This window comes from Takifugu flavidus, chromosome 11 (assembly GCF_003711565.1).
Source record: "Takifugu flavidus isolate HTHZ2018 chromosome 11, ASM371156v2, whole genome shotgun sequence".
Classification (NCBI taxonomy): Eukaryota; Metazoa; Chordata; class Actinopteri; order Tetraodontiformes; family Tetraodontidae; genus Takifugu; species Takifugu flavidus.
This window is the reverse complement of record NC_079530.1, coordinates 9,077,832-9,090,776: the sequence shown is the minus strand read 5'-3', so window position 1 is coordinate 9,090,776 and position 12,945 is coordinate 9,077,832. Positions and strand designations below refer to the sequence as shown.

The window sequence follows — 12,945 nt, the reverse complement described above, 5'->3', positions numbered from 1 at the left end:
CGGTTCCCTCTAAAAATCCTCGCATGACTCATCTGATGACGGGATGAAGCGCCGACTCACAACTGAGTCACACAGAAGCTGCAGTTCGAGCTCGGTGCCAATTTATCTGCGTGGTTTTTAAAGTGAATTTGGGAGAGCGCTAAAATCCCCTTTCAGGGCCCCCATGTGACACTGGGAGCACTGGTGCGGGGCACAAGACTCGATTCATCGTTAGGGACAGATTTGGATGTGTCGGTGTCCTCACCTCAGCGTTAGCTTACATCAGCTGCAGGAAGAGACACAACTGGATCGGCCTCGGGCATCGGCTCGTCCAATCTGTGGTGGGGGGGACCTGCTTGGTCTCCTCTGGCAATTAGAGCCGAGGTCAGATGACTCCTGGTAGCCGGTGCCAGTGAAACCCGCTGATGTGGACACAGTTGGACAGATGACTCAAAGAAGAAACAAACGGGGGGATTGGGTTCCCCCTGATTTTTGTTCCCTCAGATTCAGCCGTTGTTGGAGGCAGAATTAGCGCTGTGGACCTCTGACACCAGCCGGTCCGGATTCTTTGAAGCCCAAATAAATTAGCTCTCATCAGACCAAAGTGAGTCCAACTTGGACACAAACCAGAACAGGAGAGGATCTGAGGTCAGAAGAGGGAACGACAGTGTGACCAGATCTGCATCTGCTGTGTTTTAACAAAAGTGGGTGACTTATTTGGAGGCTTTGTGCTTTTCCTGGATGCCTTTTTAGGCCATAAATAGATGTTAACCTCAGCATTTCTGGAGTTGTATGATATCAAAATGCTCGTGCTCTCTACATTATGCTATAATGTATAATACCATGATGCTATCCTTAATGATTGGCAGCTGTCGACCTGTTGCCGGGTTGGAGGTCAGAGTGGCTCCAGCACCAGACCGGACACGTCCCACCTGTTTCAGATCAGCTTCAAAGGTATCTACAAACCTGTTGCTGGCGCAGCTTCTTGCAGTTAAACTTCATTTCTTCCTTTGACTTTGTGGTTTAAAGGTTGTTTATGCTGCTTAACGTTAGCCAGGTGATGTTAGCATTATTATCCTGATGAACTTGGAGAAACCTCCGGATGTTCTCTCATGTGTCCATGTCTTCAGTTTGAAATTGTCCTGTTTCCTGCCCCCCCCCCCCCACCCAGCTGCGCCTGACCCCCACCCTGAGCTCCTACTGTTGTGGTTACTGTCGCCCGCTCGTCCAAATCCTGTTTGCACACTTCACACCTAACTTCATTCTTCCAGAGGTGTGAAAGTCAGAGGGGCTGTGGACAGAAAACAATTTGCAATTACCTGCAGATTTCTATCAGGAGCAGCCCTGCCTCCACTGGAGGCCAGGACACGTCTGCGTGCGTGGAGAATTCTCAGGGTTGACTCACTTTTCTCTGAGTCAATCCTGAAAATTGACTCAATAATGCGAACAATCAGACAAGACGAATATTTCTCAGGCAGCTGAAACTTTTTCGCTCCTGCAGTGATTTAAGGAGATAAACTGCATCCATGGAGACATTTTCAGGTTTTTTTTTTCCGCTTGAATTGAAAAAAACTCCATTATAACACCGATCGCCTCAGACAGAAGATAAAGAAGGGAAAGTCCACGAGTGCAGACGTCTTCCGTCTCCTCCTCTTTCATCCACAACCAATTAATAGTGTTTTGTCATCATTAGCTCGTTATTTTCCTCTTCGCTCATCCTCATTCATGCCTCCTCATCCTCTTTTCTGATCTCAGATGGACTCAGAGACCTTCTGACTGGCTTCATCCTAAATAATCCAGAAGAAATTGAAACCCAGCAAGGATTCACACTCCAAACACTAATGTTTTTACCATCTGACTTCTGGAAGTCCAACAGATGTGAGTCCATCATCATTCACGGCTGCTGGGATGTTCCAATGCATCTTTGTGAAATCCACATTGGATGATATAAAATCTAGCAAATACAAAGTGTTTCGCACTAGTATCAAAGGTCTGTGATGCTGCATTAAACACTCATTTAGTCCGAGGGGGAAAAATGACATCAACACTTGATAACAGACTAAAATGTTTCTTTGTGTTTCTGATAATGGCGCCAAAGTGGTGTTGGTGGTTAATGACCCGGGTCAGGCTGTAAGAGTCAAACCCTCCGCGTTTGAGAGGGTAAATGTAGCGCCGCAAAGTGGATTTAATCAAATTTAGTGTTGAGCCTGCAAAACTTGTGGCCTCCACCGTGGAGGGAGCAACGGCTCCACGTACCAGCGGCGGTGATCAGCAGGCTGCTCTCGCTCGCGCTCGCGCTCCTTTTGTATCATTTCTCTTTACAGGGAATCCGACTGTCATGTCTGCGGCACTCAGAGGAATTTAAATTTCTTGCATCATGAGACAGAGAGAAGGTGGTGGTGGTGGTGGTGGTGGGGGGGGTGTATGTCAAGAACTGCCAGCTTAAATCCATTAATATTTGGGAGGAGGAACATTTTAATGCCCTGACTGACTCAACTCTGGAGTCAGTCAGGGCATTCAAATGTTCCTCCTGCGGCAGCAGAGCAACACTTCTTCAAAACACAAGACATTAATAGAAATAAAGAACAAAACGTTATTTTTGAGTGTGTGTGGAGAGCGTTGCACCAGGGTTAAGGTCTTGGTACCTTTTTTATACTGAAATCGGATGGTGGGAATGGAGACAGCTGGTGGTTGTTGTGTTTGCTGTTTTGGTTTTTGCATGTTTACCACAATTACCTGGTTTTTGTGGACATAAATGTGAAGCATTTGTCGCTCCTTCTATTTATCTTGGGTCCAGAGAAGCAAAGCTGAGTAGATGGTTTTAAAATCGCCCTCTAGTGGCCGAGCGTGGTAAAGCTCCTTCAGCCCCTCATTCTTAAGAGAATAGAATCTAAATATTTCAATGATGGTCTCAGATATTTGACTTTACAACTGCAGGTTTCGTGTCTGTGTCTATTACATCATTATTAAATTTGACAGCTAAAATATTCCTTTTTCCAAACTCCTGTGACACCCAAATCCATTCTAACGAGGTTTCCTTCAGGAGAAATAAAATCCCTGCAAGGAGATGAAAGTGTGACCCTGATGGATTTGACCAACCAGCACACGGAGCTGCTGGAAGCTGATCGAAAAGGGTGACCTAATCTGAATAATAAAACCTGTTTGATCTCCTTTTTTTCCCATTTGTGAGTCAATTTGCAAAACCAAAACCAGAAACATGGAGGGAAAAGATTCTTTTGCAGCTTCTGAAGTGGATGATGTGTGTGAGTGAACACAGTCCAGGCTGCGGACGGAACATCCCATAAACATGTAGTTTAATGGAGGAGGCAGAGGTGAGGCACTGCTCCCGGCTGATGGAGGTGACCTTAGTTTTTTTTTTACCTCTATTTAAATGTGTGTATTTTCCACGTTGAGTCTCGTTACATTCAGATTAGCATTAGCATGTTGAGTTTGCTGGTGCTAGCTGTCTGTGGCCACCCAGACAGTGAAACAAGTCATCGCTCCAGAGCTGAAGTACCGTTGTTGTTTTTGTTTCATTGACATTTTTCTTCCAGAAGTTTCACTTTAGACGTTCAAGTTTTGAACCAAATGACTGAAGCGACATGTCGCTGCGGGAACCTTTGAGGGGTCCAATCAGGACGAGTTCTTGGAGTAGCTGTTGACAAAGTTGCCGTCTCACTTCTGTGTTTAAAATGAGGCAGACAGCTCCAATTATGATGATCGGGTACGATGAATGATTCATGAGAGACACTTAACCATTGCCAACAATGTCTCTGAGAATCATTTATTTTCTCTTGTTTAGGGCCTTTTGCTGTCTCGACCCACGTCTCCCCCGTTACCTGGACGTCACAAAGCTTGTTTAAGGCCGAGCTCCAGACTCAGGTCCACAAAAGGTCAATTTATACAACGGTGAAAATGTGGCAGTTTGTCTGTCCGTCCCTCTGCCGACACACTTGGTTCAGTCCACTCACCTGCCCTCAGGTGTGACCATAATGAGGTTTCTGAGAGGCTGGAGGACGTCGCTGGGACCAAACACGTCTCGGGAAGCAACGGCCTCTGAATACTGAAGCAGATTTTAATCATGTTACATTTTCTATCAAACATTTTAAGAGGCTGACAGGAAGTGACAGCAGGAAGAGTTTGACAAAGTTACCGGAGGTGATTTGAGGTTAATGGGAAGTGTCTGTTCTCGGCATGCAGGGACACGGCGAGCGGAAGAGGTGCAGCTCCATCCCAGCAGGACCTGGTCCACGAACGCTCTTCAGGCTGACCTCTGACGGCAGGAAGGATGCTCAGATGGCTGCAGTCACATTGTTTTCCTGTAGATTTGAGCTATTTCAATGACTTTTGGAAAGAAATCTCTGAAACCTCAACATAGACAAACATGTGACCTGTCTCTCTGATGCCCCCCCCCTCGTCTGACTGCACTCTGGGTGTCATTTTTCACAGGTTATTAAACATAAATATGCACTGAAAATCTGCATTAATTATAATCAACCACAGGTGCGGGTGATTGACAGCCTGTGGTTCTGTTGAGTCTTCACGTGACAGATGGCGTTTTGGTCTCCATACAAATCATTCATCTCTTCTCTTGATTCTTTTCTCCAGGTTTTTACATAATTTTCGTGAAAGTCTGTGCAGAAACATTTACTTCACACACAGATTTTTGGCAGCTGCCTGCATGCGTTTGGTCACAACATAAAGGTTGTCGAGGGTATTTTGCAGCTAATTTTGATGGCCGGAGGTTGAACAACTTCACAGGCTAAAGCTAACCCCCCCGCAGGAACACGCTAGGTTTACTCCCCAGATAAACTGCTGTTTGATGGGACGTGTGAGGAGAAGCTGACGGAAACCTAAATGAATTTCCACTTTAACAGAAGCGCGACTTGTTCTGACAGAACGGGCCGTGTTTGTGACGCATCGGCGAGCACCAGGACGCTGCACAGCTGAGCTCCTGGAGAACAACAACAAAACAAACTCAGCTGGGGGAAGTGCCGCAGCATCTGGGGCCGCCGCCGGAGCTCCAGCCGGGGTCCTGAGTCCTCCACGGCCCCGGCCAGTGTGACGGCTCGTGGCCCTGAAAACACACAACAACTGATCACTGAGGAATTGATGAGGATCACCTGCGTTCCAGGGATTTTCCTGTACAAACACCAGCATTTAAAACTTTACAGGAGGGGCCGCATTAATCACATCTCCATGATCGAACCATGATCCATCTCATCTGGGTGTGTTGACATTCAGGTGTCACCACGGTAACAGAGCGCAGGTCTTTCTCAGCCACACACCTGTGTGTCCAACGTTCAGTATTTAGCTTCAAAATAAGGTTGATTTCAGGCCTCAGCTGCACCTCAACCTTATAAAAACTGTTTGGTACACACACACACACACACGCACACACACACGCACACACACACACATGCATCATTAATGAGACATGGCCAATAAAGTGCTATTACTGGTTAATAAATTGTGACATTTCCACAGTTTTAAATTGTGCGGCTGCTTCTGGGCCCCGAGGCTCAGGACCTGCTCAGGAGTCCTCTCCCCGATTCTTTACGCCTCTTTGAGTAAAACGCTTTCATCATCGTGGCACGTTTGTGTCCCGAGGCTGGAATTTAAAAAGAAAGTTTCCCACCCCCCACCCCCCTTATCCATTTCCCTTCAGAATCCATTTGTTTTTCTACGTTTGGAGGTGGGCTCACCCACTCGCTCCTCAGGCATGTGACGCCAGGACGCAGGAAGAGAAGCTCGACTCCACTGAATGAGTCACTAGTTGGAATTGACTCAATGTGATGTCTTTATTATCTGCAGTCTCGCTCGGCGAATAAGATGTTTAAAAGACAATATTGAAGAACAAGCTGGAAGCTCTGCAGCGTGAAAACGTGCTGGTTATTTTGAGCCGGATATTTTAACGCAGGACAATTAACCTGTCTTTGAATGAATGTGTTTAACCTGTTAAAGGTAATAACGGAGGTGCAGAGTAACCAGCGGTGGTTAGTGAAGCGTGGAGGGGGCGGAGCTAAGGAATATGAGCAAAAATCAAGAACATGCGGAGCCACGCACGCTTCCAGAGTGACGTACAATCGCACTAGCATGTTGCTATGACGATGGCATGATTGGGTTCTTAAACTGGATCAGATGGATCTTGTGTCCGCCAAGACGTCCAGGTAACGGGGGAGACGGGGGAGACGGGGGAGACGTGGGTCGAGACAGCAACACCTCCAGCAACCCTCGGACGAGTCACCCTGAACATCCCTCATGTTAGCCGCATCCCTCATCTTAGCCGCATCCCTCATCTTAGCCGCATCCCTCATGTTAGCCGCATCCATTATTCTGTCTGTTGTCGGATCCGGAAGCTCAGGACTCTGGGTTTATGCAGATGCCAGAACCATAATCCCAGAGCCGAGCCCCAGAGGGACGGGATCAGCTCCAAATGGAAATCATCACCACGTGTTCATCCCACATTTCTCCGCTAGTCTGAAGCGCCCGACTCACGAAACAGTTCCCAAACTGAGTGAAAAGAGCGACCTGTGAAACTCGCCATCAGATGTGTGGACAGGAGAGAGTTGGGCCGGTAATGGCGCTGACATTTGACCTTAATGGCCTCGGACGTCAGGCAAGAGAAGAGTGAAGATTCTCCACTTCGTCTTGAACCCATGGGGGCTGAATTAGGTTTGAGGAGGTCACTTTGACGGGGCATAAAAGGGAGCATTAGCTTCAACTCTGACAGCCAAATTAAATATTTCAAGAAAGGCGGGCTGCTATGTGAACGCCGGTGGACGTTTCCTCGGTTATTTCTTAAGTCACCAGAGTGACTAACATCCCAGAGCTGCGTTTAGGAGCCAATAATAATACGGTAATAATAATTATAAAAAATCTATTTTCTTTGTATTTTGTTCTCTTTGCAGCAGCGGTGAAACACAGAAATCCAGCTGGAGAACAGAAGCTTTTGTAGAAATCTTAATGAACATGCAGTCATTTTATAACCTGCATCAAGCCGTCTTTGTTCAGTTGGTCGGGATACCGATGTTTTCAGCACCTCGGTCTTTCATTTCCATTTGATTTCATTCTCAAAATATGGACACGGTCTGCTTGGACTGATCGATTCAGAACGTTTTCAACAAACTCATATCAGCTACAAGAAGCTAAATGTGTTTTAGAGAACACGGGAGAACGTCACCTGTTTAAAGGAGAACTTCCAGGGTGGAGAAGTTCACCACCACCAGCGGGGGAACCAAGCACATCTGGGAGGATGAGCTGAAACCTCGGCGTCCCGATTTAAAGCCACTAAAGTGCCCTCGTGCTCGATCCCAATGTGGTTCCAGTTGAAGATGTTTGAGGCTTTCAAAGATCTAAATTGGAGCTGATTAATGATGGCGAGAGCAGAAAGAGCCAGTGTGGTTTACCAGAACCTCATCAGGACCGTCCTCGTCCTCTACAGGCTCCAAACGCAACACGAGCAGAATCACTCCAGGTGGTCTCGAAGTTCTTCAGATCAGGAATGAGTGATTTCTGTAGCTCGTAAAGGGTCGGACCAGTGTTGAGATTGTGCCTGATCGTTAGAGTGAGAGCTTCTGGGAAGCTGCTGCTGGCCAGACGGAGCCGATGCCGGCAGGAACCCTGTTAGAATGTATCTATCCATTTTATTTACCGAAGCAAAAACTTATTTCACCCTGAATTAAACACGCGATGCACAATCCTGCAAAGAAGCGCGAGCACTGTCAGCGCACGCCGCACTGCTGCTTTTGCTCATTTGCTGATCCTGATGTGTTCCATCCAGAACCCACTCAGCAGAGGCACCTGGTACCTGGTACCAGTCTACAGGCCGCCTTCCTGCGGACGGGCTGGCTGCTCCTGTTCATCCTGTAACGTGTGCAGGTGATTAAACCTGCACCTTCGCTTTCCATCATAAGCGCCGCCGAGTTTACTCGACACATAATTAGCTTCCCTTTCTACTTGATTTAACGTGACAAGAACCTCTGAGCAGCACCCAAACACAAAAGAGATTAAAGTCAGAGGTGAGATCACTGTATCAGGGCATCGCATTACAAAACCTTCAGTTCCACTTTATTAAGGGCGGCAGCAGGGTGACCCTGAGGTCACGTGCACAGTAGTAAACAGGAATATTGCTCTTTACACTCGACAAGAGTGCAGGAGACGTTTGTGAGTGTGGAGCTGTGGGGAACGGAGCCGTTTGTGTGCAGGTGCCTGGATTAATGTTGCTTCATCTGTCCAGATAGCACAATCTAATGAAAAGCTTTGGAACTCTCATAAATCCAATTTAACGCTCACTCGTTTCCACCTCAGACTCTAAAATGCTGATAAAGCCGAGGAGACGGTCCTCAGCGGCGAGCTTCTTCAGACGCCTCGGTGAAACACTTCAGGTTCGGGCAGAGACGACTTCTATCTCGCTCGTGTCCTGTAACTCTTATTTTAAAGTTTGGTCAGGCTGGGTGACAGTGGCGGAGCGGGTTCAAAGGTCAACGAGGGAAGCGTGAGGCATCGGCCGGCCCAGAATCAGCAGCTCGTCTGATATGAAGTGAAACACAGGAGACTCTGAGCTGCTCAGACTGCAGCTCGTCGCTTCCACACGTCTGGTGGCTGTGCAGACAACTGTGAGGTGGACAGGTGTGGACAGGTGTGGACGGGTGTGGACGGGTGTGGACGGGTGTGGACAGTGTGGACGGGTGTGGACGGGTGTGGACGGGTGTGTTCAGGTGTGTTCAGGTGTGGACGGGTGTGTTCAGGTGTGTTCAGGTGTGTTCAGGTGTGTTCAGGTGTGTTCAGGTGTGGACAGGTGTGTGTTCAGGTGTGTTCAGGTGTGTTCAGGTGTGTTCAGGTGTGGACAGGTGTGTCAGGTGTGTTCAGGTGTGTTCAGGTGTGGACAGGTGTGTTCAGGTGTGTTCAGGTGTGTTCAGGTGTGGACAGGTGTGTTCAGGTGTGTTCAGGTGTGTTCAGGTGTGGACGGGTGTGTTCAGGTGTGTTCAGGTGTGTTCAGGTGTGTTCAGGTGTGGACAGGTGTGTTCAGGTGCGGACAGGTGTGGACAGGTGTGTTCAGGTGTGTTCAGGTGTGTTCAGGTGTGTTCAGGTGTGGACGGTGTGTTCAGGTGTGTTCAGGTGTGGACAGGTGTGTTCAGGTGTGGACAGGTGTGTTCAGGTGTGTTCAGGTGTGTTCCGGTGTGGACAGGTGTGTTCAGGTGTGTTCAGGTGTGTTCAGGTGTGTTCAGGCGCTCAGCGCTGCATCTGATCCATGTTTACATCTGCTGCTTCCTTTTTTAGAGTTGGAGACTCAAGTGAGTCGTCCCGGAACTAAATTTGTTCCTCTCCTCTTGAAAAAGCGATGCTAAACAGTTGTAGCGAGTGCGGAGCGTCGCCTGTGAGCTCCTCACGTTGAGGATCCATCAGCTCGTGTGCACAGTGTGAGTTCATGTGTTCGTTGCTGGTGAAACAACCTGAGGGAGATGTTCCTCGACTCTACCACACCCAAAGTCCTCTCATGTGAGCCGCATTATCCACACAATGTAATGTGGCCTGTTGTGGTCTCAGGTCCCCGCGAGGGCCACGACCTCATGCTGCGGTGGAAACCCACCCAGGACGATGGCGAGAGCTTCGCCCTGAGCCAAACACCAAAACATGATCCTCTCATTTCAGAATATCTGCTCTGAAGTAAATTCAGCTGGGTCGGGGGTGCGGGGAGGAAATTAAATTATGCAGCGCGTGTTGAGCGGTGGGCGGCCGACCTGAGAAGATTTGACAGAAGTGTTCGGAGCGACACTGAAGGTAAATCCAGCCGCAGGCAGCTTTTCTTCTGTTGTCACCGACTGTGTCTCCAACAGTAAAGCTGCCGTCTTAGCGTGTCATATCTGACAAGAGGGGTCGGTGAATTCCTGAAGGACACCAGGAATCTCGCCGCCACCCTCGCAGGGCTCCACGCTGTCATAATCCCCATCACCCAGGCAGCGGAGATGAGTGCGGAAATTATTTATACAGGATTAGAAGCAGAATAGGACTAAAATTCTCCCCCTGGTATCAAATAGTTACTTTGAACTGAAAACTTGCGTGGGGGCCTTGTGCTGTTTGGGGGCGGAGCCTATCACCACCGCTTTACTGATGAGACTGATAAATTCTTCCGTCTCCTTATTAAAGCCCCCGCGCCGCTTTTCTTCAAGGGCACCAGTGTCGAGCAGAAACGACGCGCACAGAGAGCCCGATAAGGACGCCGCCACGAAGGCCATAAATCCGGCAGCCTGGGGGAGCAGCGGAGCGAGCCGAGGGTTTGGATTATGCTGGATGGAGCTGGCGGAAAATATCAATAGACTGTAATAAGTGTTGTCATCCACGAGCGGATCCGATCCTATGACGCAATAATGCGAAGACACGGAGGTCAAACGGGGACTTTTAACTGTTGCCGTCTGTTGTTTAAGTGTTGGGTCCAGCAGACTGTGGACAGGATCCCCATATTTGGCCGAAACTAAATAAAAACGGCAGAATTTTGCGCTTGGGAGATTTCTTTAGGGTTTCCCCGCAGGTGGACGAGCTCTTTCACGAGCTGCGGTGATGTTCAGCTTCAGAGGTGAAGCCTGGAAAGGTCAAATGTGCTCAGGAGGTCGGCGCTCATCTCCTGCACGATTAAACATCAGGCGTCTCTGCCAGGTCCCCACCTGCGTGACGTCTGAGAGGAAAAGACGGTGACATTTGCGATGGCGCTGCAGATCTCTTCCAGCGTTCATTATTCATTCCATCTGAGCTTCGTTAATCTGGGTCAGCTCCGCCGAGGTCGGGAAAATCCTTTTCCGTGGAGGAGGTGGACCACAAATTGCATCTGCAGCAAATAACAGAGAAACAAACAGTGTCAGCAAAATGTTATTTTTAAATATTCAGGGATCAGAACATGACGACACACAAACGCAGGATTGTGAAACGTTAAAGATGAAGCGCTCCATTAGCGACGATAGCATTAGCATTCAGCATGCACACTGCGGCTCATGTGCATCATCAGCTCCACTTTCCTCCATCACTTCTACAGGAAACTCTAATCTCAACGGCACCAACGGCGTTGGAACACTCTGGATTTACCTTCATGACAGCGTCTCCTGACCGAGCCTCCCCGAGCTGGTCGCCGTGCGCTTCAGCCATCTTCTAGTGATGATTGAGTTGATGCGTCCTGACGTTTGACCTCCTCCTCCGATTTCAGTTAAAAAACACAACATCTCGGAACGTTGATGCGCTTGAATAAAATCTGGAATTGCTGAATGGTCAACATCATCTTCTCTCATGGACACTCCGCTGGTGTTGAAATGATTAAATCAGCACCTCCCCAACCGCCGCTTGACTGGTGCCGGTGAAGGCATCGCGAGGGTAGAGCTGCCCCGCCGGAGCGTGTTGCATCACCGAACAGATGGTTGCATGTTGCTTTAGGCAACAAATAATGCAGATTAATTCCATCCAGGAGTGACACCAACACGGTGTGAAATACTCCTGAACACTTCCCACCAGGCTAATGCGCTCGAGCCCACATCTGAGGTCAGAGGAGGGAACAAAAAGGATGTCGGCGCTCAAATGTAACCGTTGTGACGACGGCTGCTGAACAAGGACAGAGCTTCGGCCAGAGGACACGGGAACCACACCTGAAGATCACGCCTCATTAGATCGAGTGGAAAACGGGGAATAATGGTGACAATGGATCCTGACAGGACCCGTGAGCTTTAACTGGCCTGTCAGCTCAAACAGATCTGCCGGGATGCATTTTTACAACGTCCCTGCGTGTTTCAAACCGGGAGGAAACCTGCTCAGCTTGGTTCAGTCCAGTTCTGACCTGTAAGGAGAGGAAACAACTCCCGCTCCAACACAGGAGAGCATCGAACACATCGAACCGCCCATTTTCCCTCGCGCTTCAGTCACATGATCAGGGCTCACACCTGACGCGAGGGTGGTCGATGCGCCGTGGTGAACGGAGGCCAGGCAGAGTGGAACCAGGACTTCATCATGATTCCATCGACTGTTTGTGGGACAGGTTGGATGGCCATTGTGATGAGAGCCCTCCAAACATGTCAGCCTCACACACATGCATCCAGTCCTCATTTTAGAAGGCTTCGCCACGACAGGGTTGATCTCACGAGCCAATGCTCAGGCACGTACCACAAAACGGAGTTTTGTTGAGATCGGTTTATACTGCGGTGTTCATCAGCCGTTTCTGCTGTACCAGATGTTCTCAGCATCCGCCCGGCTCGTTCCCCAAAGTGATGGCGACCTCTGCTCTGACCTGGAGCGGTTGATCCCAGGAAGTAGCTGCAGCTTCCTGCCAGCGCCACAGCACTCACGGTGAATATTGAATGCAGAGATGGAGGCTTTTTCACCGCACCACCGCTACTGTTGCTGCAGTGCACGAGTTATTAAGGTCTGTGCCTCAGTAATATTTGACTAAAGTGGTTTAGATTTGTCACTTTTACCGATTAATCAATAAAAAACATATCTTAAGGAGTCACCAAGTCTTTACTTGGTATTTTCTGCATTTGTTCTGATAGATTCAGTCCAGCGTTTAGCTGTTTGTTCAAACTTTAGATGAGTTTCACCTGAAAGACCATAATTAATGCAAATATAAAGGTTTCCCTTGAATGAAGATCAGGCAATTGGATATGTGAAGCACACGTCTGCTATAGATCATAATCTTATTTACCTGCATGGAAATGAACCTCCTCCATCAATGAATAAATAAAAGTCACTTAGAGGATAGCAAAGTGCTAATTCCATTTAAATGTTTGAAACACTGACCTAATAATGACCAAACTTCTCCTACATCGTGTAGAACAGCTGGAGGGCAACAGCAGCTAGAAATGCTTTCTTGCAACCTCGACATTATCCTCTTCCTCTTCCCATGTTATTTTTCTACATAAGATAATTTTATGTTTTTCCTGCTAAAATGAGTCTAATTATACTGCAATCGGCCACCAGGGGGCAACGCAC

The 12,945-nt window shown here is 48.4% G+C and overlaps 1 long non-coding RNA gene across 1 annotated transcript; it reads left to right on the top strand.

The window, feature by feature from the left end:
- The first annotated feature begins 100 nt into the window (after positions 1-100).
- On the top strand, positions 101-4,450 carry LOC130534009 (uncharacterized). The gene is made up of 5 exons (XR_008952773.1): positions 101-683; positions 1,735-1,857; positions 3,534-3,703; positions 3,782-3,872; positions 4,180-4,450. It is a non-coding gene; the product is annotated as an uncharacterized LOC130534009 (long non-coding RNA).
- The last annotated feature ends 8,495 nt before the right edge of the window (positions 4,451-12,945 follow it).